Here is an 8,964-nt window from a genome sequence, read left to right as displayed (position 1 = left end):
AAAGTATCATATCTTTATGTAAGACATTATGCATCATGTCCCATACGCTTCGGGTATAGGATTGATTGCAAATGGTATAATATTTGACCATTCTTAAATTTTCCAAATGTCTAGAGCATTAAGAGGGAAAAAGGACTAGAATTGGTTTTGACTAAAATAATTAAACAACTATCAAAGGACGATCCAAAGTTCGCTGAGGATTGGTCGCTTGTGAGTAATTAGAAGTATGGTATTGGATGGATCATATTGACATTATTATGAATATATAAGATTCAATTAAGAATGAGTTGTCATATGGCAATTGTGGAGATGTTTCCATATTGGGAGTTGGATATTGAGAATCTATGTCTAGATTAGAAACTTTTATGCAAGAAGGATGTTCAAAGGAATGTACTTTGAATGTGAGACTTCACGTCTATGGAATTGTCTTGTAACAATTTCAGATAGAGTATTTTGTAATTTCATTGGCCAAGTCTTGGTGACTTTTGTGCTATGATTTTGCGAAAGGATCGTTGCATAAAATGTTAGAATCTAGCATATTCTAGTAGTGGAAAGAACCTTGTGCTCTAACACTAATGATAAGGATTGGGAATTGTGAAATGAGCATCATTGGAAAAGTTTTCAATTGATCTATTTCACAAAGTAAGGACCATAGGAAACATAGTGTGCATGCTTAGTGCATGGGACAGCTATTGTTGTAATTTGAGTAATAAGTTGATTTTCTGAAACAGTAAACGATAAATAATGAGTAATAAATATGGTGGTTAAATAGAAGTGTTTTATTTACTCTCACAAGTTTGGGGCCATATAAGATTAAGTATTATTGTTGTGTTTCAGTTTGCATGTTTTGACTTCCAGAATAACTGGGTTATTCGAACCTCCACAGTTGGTCATGCGTTGGAAGTAAGTATGAAGGAAGACTGTCATGAAGAGTCTGTAGATTGTCTGATGAGTTCAGACATGGCACAAGTTTGCTGCAGAGTTCATGAGTACTTTGAAAATATTGGAGTATTGGATTAAACCCACACTCACTTGGATCGGTTCATGGATTTATCACGAGTGATTAGTGAGTCGATAATATTGTATATTCTTGAAACCGAGACATGTGAGTTGTTATTTGTTGGTCGTTTGCACATTGATAATAAGTAAATGCACTAGTAACTTGGTGTTATAAAACTTATTGTTGTGTGTGATTCGATCAGTGAATGCAAGAGAGCATTTGAGTCGAATTTTATCCATTCCTTTTACCCAAGGTGGATAAAAGCGATATCTGTGGGCCCCTCGATGATTTCGTGATGACACCTAAGCGCTTGGCCAAGCCGGGACTAAGTTGATGTGTTCAATTGTAGTCTGTTGTCAGTCGTCATAAATCGGAAGTCGGGAAACAATATAGAGATAATGATTAAAATTCACGTCTTATGTCTATATGATTTCTTGAGAATGGAGGAATATATAATCCCTTATCTAAAAGACATGTGTATCTGATAAGATCAGAGTTGACAGCGGCTTTTGCAAGCTACGATTGCTGATCAGGTTCTGAAGTCATACGGAAAATTGTTATTAGACTTATCCAAGTGGGAGACTATTGGATTAGTGTCTAAGTCCATAACTATTTTGGTATGTACTTGACCAGATTATGAGCATGGTCCTTTTGAGTTGCCTTCACCATAGCAATATGTAGGATGAATTAAGGAGAGAAAGGTTTAATTATTATTTATAAATATATTATAAGAATAATATATTAAAGGAGAAATCATAATGTTTAATTAATATTAGTCAAGAATTAATTAAGAATTAATTTTGTGGCTAAAAGAGATTAATTAAACTTAAGGGACTGAAATTGTAATTATAAGATAATTGCAAGAGTTTGCTAATGGACTCCATAAAGTGGAGCGGATGAAATTTATGGGGAAGCCCAAAAGATTTCGACCATGACTATAAAGAAAGGGATCCATGGGCTGCTTAGGGCGTAAGCAGTCAAATTAGGGTTTCCTAGTTGAAAACCCTAATAGCCTACATGTATATAAAGGACCCTTAAGCCCCAAAAACATGGACAAGTCTTCCTCTAGGGTTTCTAGACGTTTTGGGCAGCCTCCTCTCTTCTCCTCTTCATCCAAGTTGCTTAGTGGTGTTTGTGACTCCATTAGAGATGCAACACTTGAGGCAATAAGCTTTCTAAAGCTAAGGATTGATTGTTATTGCTATATAACAATCTAAAATAATATCTAAACCCTAGTTTTATGTTAATATGATTAATTGTATGCTAGATCTAGGGTTTATAAGTCTTGGAAGTTTATTACATGTTCAAAGTAGAAAAACTAGATCCATGCAATTAGGGTTGCATGAACACCATACGATTGTTTTTATGCTCAAATCCATTCATATTAGAGTATGGATCATGAAATAAAATGTTTAAGTAAAAGGATCTAGCTTAAAATGAAGTTTATGCATCTAGGAGTTATGGTAACTTACCAAAGATTTGATGATCTAGTGAAAGATCCTCTTGAATGCACCTTAGTTCTTTAAGAATTTGAGGAGGAAAGGAAAGACTTTTGATAGTGTTTAAGAGAGTTCTTGCAAGAAGAATTGCAGAAGTGGGTGTGTGTGTGTGTGTGCCTCTTGTCTCTCGGCCTAAGGAAAGAAAAAGAGAGGGGAAGAGAGAAATGCTTGGATACATGAGATTATACATGGTTATTTGTTGGGCAATTTCCAAATTAACCCATAAATAAAAATGATGTGTCAAAGTATTGTTTATTCATTCATTTCTATCTTTTTTTCTTTTTGCTTGGGCCGAGAATGGCCAAATGAAATGAAGGAAATTGATTTTGGGCTCAAATCTTGGCTTTGATCGTATCTACATAGCCCAATATTATTTTTCGGCCCATTGGGATCTTAAGGATGGTTCACGGCCCAATTAGCATAAAAGAATGGGTTTTATGGACCATTAAGGCTAATTAGGTTAGTTAGGGCCCAACAAGGCCCATTAGGGAAATTTGTTTCATTTTAGGCCCATTAAGATAAACCAATTCATGTTTGGATACATCATGGCCCAAAATGTTAAGTTCATGAAAGTGGGTCCAATTAGGTCCCATTTAAGGGTCCTAAGCCCAAAATAGTCAAATTGGAAGCTTATTGGTCCATCAGGCCCAATAAGGAAATCCTAGTCCATAATGGACTTAAACCGGGATTGTAGGGTTTCCAATCTTTTGTTGACCATTTGATGTGTTTGTATAGAGTGTTTGATGGAATTTTGTTGTTATTGACTAAACATCATGCATACTTTCAAGTTTTAGTCACAAATGTTACTCTTGTTAATGTTTACAAAACCTTACAATTTCTAGTTGTGACAGATGAGAAATAAGAGGAGGAGGAAGATGAGGAGGTGGTGGTGGATGGGGAAGATGTTATTAGTGTATTTGAGGATCTGAGTAGTTGTACGGAGGTAAATCAGGGGAGGCAGCGGAGAACGGCCGTCCTTGGTGGTGGATTTTGCAACGGTGAAGCTGGCAATGGAAGCGGTGGACCGAAGGAAAAAGAAGAAGCAGAGACGGTGAATCTAATCTAAAGTTAAGAGGTGTAGGTTTGTAATTGGAAGCAGAGAGTTGTGGGAGCAGAACATAACACGTAGTAAGTTGAACACGTAGCAATTGCATACATAAGGCCTCAGGATTAATAGGATTAATAGTTATATAAATAGGCAGAAAAAAAAGAAAAAAAATCCAGCCAATGATAGCAAGGTATTGTTCACCAAGGCGTTCTAAATTAATATAATATATAATTATAAAAAACCATATAATAAAAATTAATCTAAATGGTGGAAATGAAAGGAGCTTCATGTCTAATAAGTAAACAAAATGTTACCCTCTTATTGTCCAGCATCCCCAACATTCCCACCGTAGCCACAACATTTTCTTTAAAATAGACCATTTTAGAGAAAAAAAACCCATAATTATTACTGTTACTTTTTTATGGAAGCAAGATTGGAAAAAGCATCATATTTTAGTTCGTAAATACGCTCCGTAAAGTATGATATTTATGATTTTACTTAAAAACCATAAAGGTATTTTTGGAAATTTATTCTAAGAACTAACTTATTGGTGATTATTTTACTTTAAAACCAGAAGGGTACTTTCAGAGCATGCCTAATGAGTTTGCATTTTTATGTCAAAAGGAATAGAAAAAGGTTTGAATTTTTAATGAATAATTAAATTTACCAACTTATACAAATCTTTATTTTTACAATTAAAAGTAATGAAAAACAGCAATTAAAACATAGCAAGATACCTGTGATAACCGATTTAGGTCATCTGAATGGCATGAGTTTCATTCACTGATTTGGAGTCAAAAGCAGAGGCTGCAGTTTCTTCTTTATTATCATATGAATGATCCTGATCTATAGGTTCAATTTCCGATGATGAGTTTGATTCCATTCCGGCTTTTCTAGCTTCCTCTTTGTACTTTTCTTCCACCTTTGGATTCCATACAGGAACCCTTGTTTTTATAAACCAATTTGAAACTTGTCCATTAGACTGCCTATCAGTCTGGTTCCGGTAAAAAATAACAGTAGAAAACAACAAAAGGCGGAGTCGGAATCCCCAATTCCTAAGTTTCAAGTTTTTTGGCTAGATGATTTGAGAATAGAAGTGGATTACTTTTTAGTGGTGAAAAGTAAGATCAAAATATCAGTCGTGCTGAGATCATGATTGTTTTTTTCTTGTGGGACTTTAAAATTGGAAAATCTTAACATCAGATATCATGCTATTATTGGTACACACCAATATATCTTAATAGATATATAACAAAAATGTAACATCCATAAAAATCATGATAAAATTAAACTTTTTAAAACTAACCCAATTCACAAATTGTTACAGACATAGTTTTCAAAACATTTCAACATCAGAGTTTCCCAAAATCATAAGTCAAAGCAAGAGGATGTGTGCGGTTACGCATTTGTCTTCCCGAGGTCGTCTGAAATACCTGAAACACCAAAACTGTAATCCAACGCTTAGCGAGATCCCCCAAAGTACCAACACATAAACAAATAACATATTGTAACACCTGATTCCTTGTATGCATTCAATTCAAGTATTTCATATGTTTTCCTCTGAGACTCGACGAGTTGGAGGCCCAACTCGTCGAGTGGGGTCGTGATCCGAGGGAAGTTTAAGTGATCTACTCGACGAGTCAGGAGACTGACTCGGTGAGTAGATGTTGTTTGAGTGAAACCCTAAACTGAGGGTTTGCACCCTATTTAAACACATTATAACGCCCCGACTTAGCCCTCATTGTCCAGAGCAAACCCAAACTCGAAACACTAGCTGTTGTTGTGTATTTTGAGCCTCGTGGTGTTATTTTTGTGTGATTGAAGCTTGAAGAGGAGAAGGAGTCTTGTGAGATCAAGGGGAAACAAGAAGATCCAGAGTTTTAAGCTCATTTCTAGCTTATTTGAGGTATGAACCTGAAACTTTGTCTATTCATTGCTTGGATCTTGATTTTTGGACCTTTTCTACATACTTCTAAGCCCTAGTGAGGATGTATTCGGGATTTAATATAAGAAGTGAGTTTGTGCTTCAAATCTAGAGCTATTGGGGGTCTTTATGGCATAAAGGTGCCCACTTTGTTGCCATAAACATCCCATGCATCTTGTAGACCATCTTTTATGGATTTTTGAGCCAAAGACACCACGCATGTACACCAAGTTTGCAACTTTACATGTAAAATGGACAATAGGAGGCCAGATCTATGGTTTTGATGTGTTAAGACCCATTTAAACCGACTGTATAGTAACGGTTAGGGATGGACTCGGCGAGTTAGGATGTAATGACCACCAAATCCTTTTTGTAGAAGGATTAGATGATATGATGGAAGGTCTCTTAGTTGTTCAGGATCATAAGGGACCTGGGAATCATGGGACTCGACGAGTGTTTGAGAAAACTCGGCGAGTCCAAGGCAATCTCCCAATCTTTGAAGATGGACTCAACAAGTTGTTCATACAACTCAACGAGTCACAGACTGGACAATCTCACATGAGGAAGCTGGACTCAACGAGTTCAAGGAAGAACTCGGCGAGTCAGTTGAGGATTGTCCTGGTGTTACGATTGAAGAAGAACTCGTCGATTTCCTGCTAGACTCGACGAGTAGAGTCGAATTGGGGGAAGATAATGGTATAAGGACTCGACGAGTTGGCAGGCAAACTCGGCGAGTCGAGTCAACTGGAGGTTGACTTTGACCTTGACTTTGACTTGGGTTTGCGTTGACCATGTAAGGGTTATGAGTATGTATAGTAATCGAGAAAGATCATTGTGTAGGGATTCGGGAGTTGAGGAAAGTCGATTTCCATGTCGGGATCAGCGCAGACACTACACGATTTCGAGGTGTGTTACCTTCTAGTAGAAGTGGGTCTAAGACACCAAGGCCGGCCCACTAGGAGTTGTCTAGTTGAGATAATTGTCTTTGTGATAATTGTTTGGTTTGTTATTATTTGATATGTGTGTATGCTAGTACACTATGTAAGATAGTATCAGTAGGAGGGGGCAAGTCCCCGATTTGGTCGCTAGGACCAATAGGTAGGTCGGTCACCCACGATATGTTTGACAACATTATTATGATATGATATTATATGCTAGCAGTGGAGGGGTGAAATAGTCCCCGTGTTCGGTTGAGATAGACAGAAGGGTAGGTCGGCACCCCAGAATAGCCTAGCATGGGTAGGTCAGCACCCCATAACGGCTTGACCTGGGTAGGTCGGGCACCCCAGAATTCCTGACAATATGCATGGTGTTTTAGTATGTGGTATGATAGGGGAACTCACTAAGCTTTGTGCTTACAGTTCATTTTTGGTTTCAGGTACCTCTTCGCCTAAAGGGAAGGAGCCGGCGGTGTAGCGGCGCATCACACACACACACACACACTCATGGTTTCCACATGGAGTTTCTGGGATTTTACTCTAATTTTATTACTTTTGATGATATGGTTTCGAGACAAATTATTATGTTTTTATAAATTGATATGACAATTGGAAATGTTTTGGTAAACTGTGTTACAAGTTACTTAATAAAAAAAATGAAAATTTGGCCCCAAAATTTGGGATGTTACACATATATACTAACAGGGAGATGATTTTTCCAAGGAAGTTTTTGATACTTCCACATAATATTTTATGCATAGACTATTATACCCTTCAATTCATTTAATTATTTAATTAATGTATGGATAATTAATATAAGAAGATATAATATGGGATCTCAACTATCTTTACGTGCACTATAATCTCTAACCTATATACCCATTTTCTTTTTCCAAAAATACATACACGACATAGGATCAAGCTTTGGAAATCTATAGTCGACACGATGGTCTTCATCAGCGGCTACTTCAGTTCATCTTTCAATCGGTAACCTTCAAAATCTCTATTATTAATCACTAAAAAATTTATAAACAACTAAATAAAATATCAATATTCAATTCGTATCATTATGATTGGGTTAGGAAGATTAAGACATATGCATATCACAAAAAAGAGGAATAGATAAGTCACTGTGGACCACATGATAGTGATGACCATAAAATTTTACTTTGAATAATTACATGTTTCAACAACAAATATTAAATTTTGAATACGTAATTTTTCTTGAATAAAAAGCTTTTTAATTAAGCATCTCAACAACATCACATTCATTCATGTAAAAAGAGAAAGGTATGGACTTTTTCATTAGTAACAGTAATTGTTCAATTGTTCAATTTTTATTTTTAAATGCGAAGGTTAGATGATAAAAAATGAGCATGACTTTGACTTTCTTACCTTAAAAGAGAATTATTCAATTGTTTAACGGAACTATATTTTAGACTTTTCATTATGTTAACACCATATGATAACTCCACGTTTAAACTTGAATTGGTTATGATTATATTAAACTTGAATTGATTATGATTCAAAATTGAAATTGAATTGATTATGATTCAAAATGTGTTAAAATTGATTTTGGTTATGTTAACTTTTTGATTTAAACTTGAATGTGATGTTTGATTGTGTTAAAATTGATTGAACAGAGAGAATGGATTCATCAAGTTCTACGATACAAAAAATGAAGAACTCTATTTAGCTAACTCCAAATTTGAATCGTATGATGAATTACTAAAGAGTGTAAGAGATTTTTATTATGCTAAAGGATATGGAGTGTCTATTCGAGATTCCAGTAAAGATAAATATGTCACATTACAATGTGATCGAGGCTGTTCCTATTGAGATAATATGTGTATTGGTGATAAAAGGAAGAACACTAGATCTCGTTTGATTAACTGCCCCTTCCAGATTGTAGGTAAAAAAGGAAATGATGGTGTTTAGGTACTTAAGACAAAAAAAACTTGACTCGCAACCATGAACCATCTACTGATATCTCTGGGCATCCATCATTTCGTCAATTATCACCGACTGATGTACAAATTGTCAAAAACATGACGCTTTCTGGCATACCCCCAAGGCAAATTCTTTCTTCTTTGCGTCAAGCAAACCCAAACCTTCCAGCAGTCTCTCAAACTATATACAATCTGAAGGCGAAAATCTGCAAGGAGAACTTGGGCAATCGATCAATGGTTAGTGCTTTATTTGAAGAGTTTGAAAAAGAGGGTTTTATCTATGATATTTTACATAACTCAATAGGGCATATAACCCATTTGTTTATTGTACATCCTTTGTCAATTAAATTGGCAAAATCTTTCTCTAATATCTTTATAATGGATTGTACATATAAAACCAACAAATATAACATGCCTCTCCTTGACATCATTGGCGTTTCATGTTTTAATACATCTTTTTATTCTGGGTTTGTATTTCTTAAGAGGGAGGATGAAGATAGTTATATTTGAGCATTAGGTGTGTTTAAGAAGACTCTTGAAAACCGTGAACCGTCTGTGATTATGTCTGACAGAGAGTTGGCTTTAATGAATGCCATAAATATGGTA

This window comes from Lactuca sativa, chromosome 8 (assembly GCF_002870075.4).
Source record: "Lactuca sativa cultivar Salinas chromosome 8, Lsat_Salinas_v11, whole genome shotgun sequence".
NCBI classification, from domain to species: domain Eukaryota; kingdom Viridiplantae; phylum Streptophyta; class Magnoliopsida; order Asterales; family Asteraceae; genus Lactuca; species Lactuca sativa.
This window is presented reverse-complemented; position numbering follows the sequence as displayed.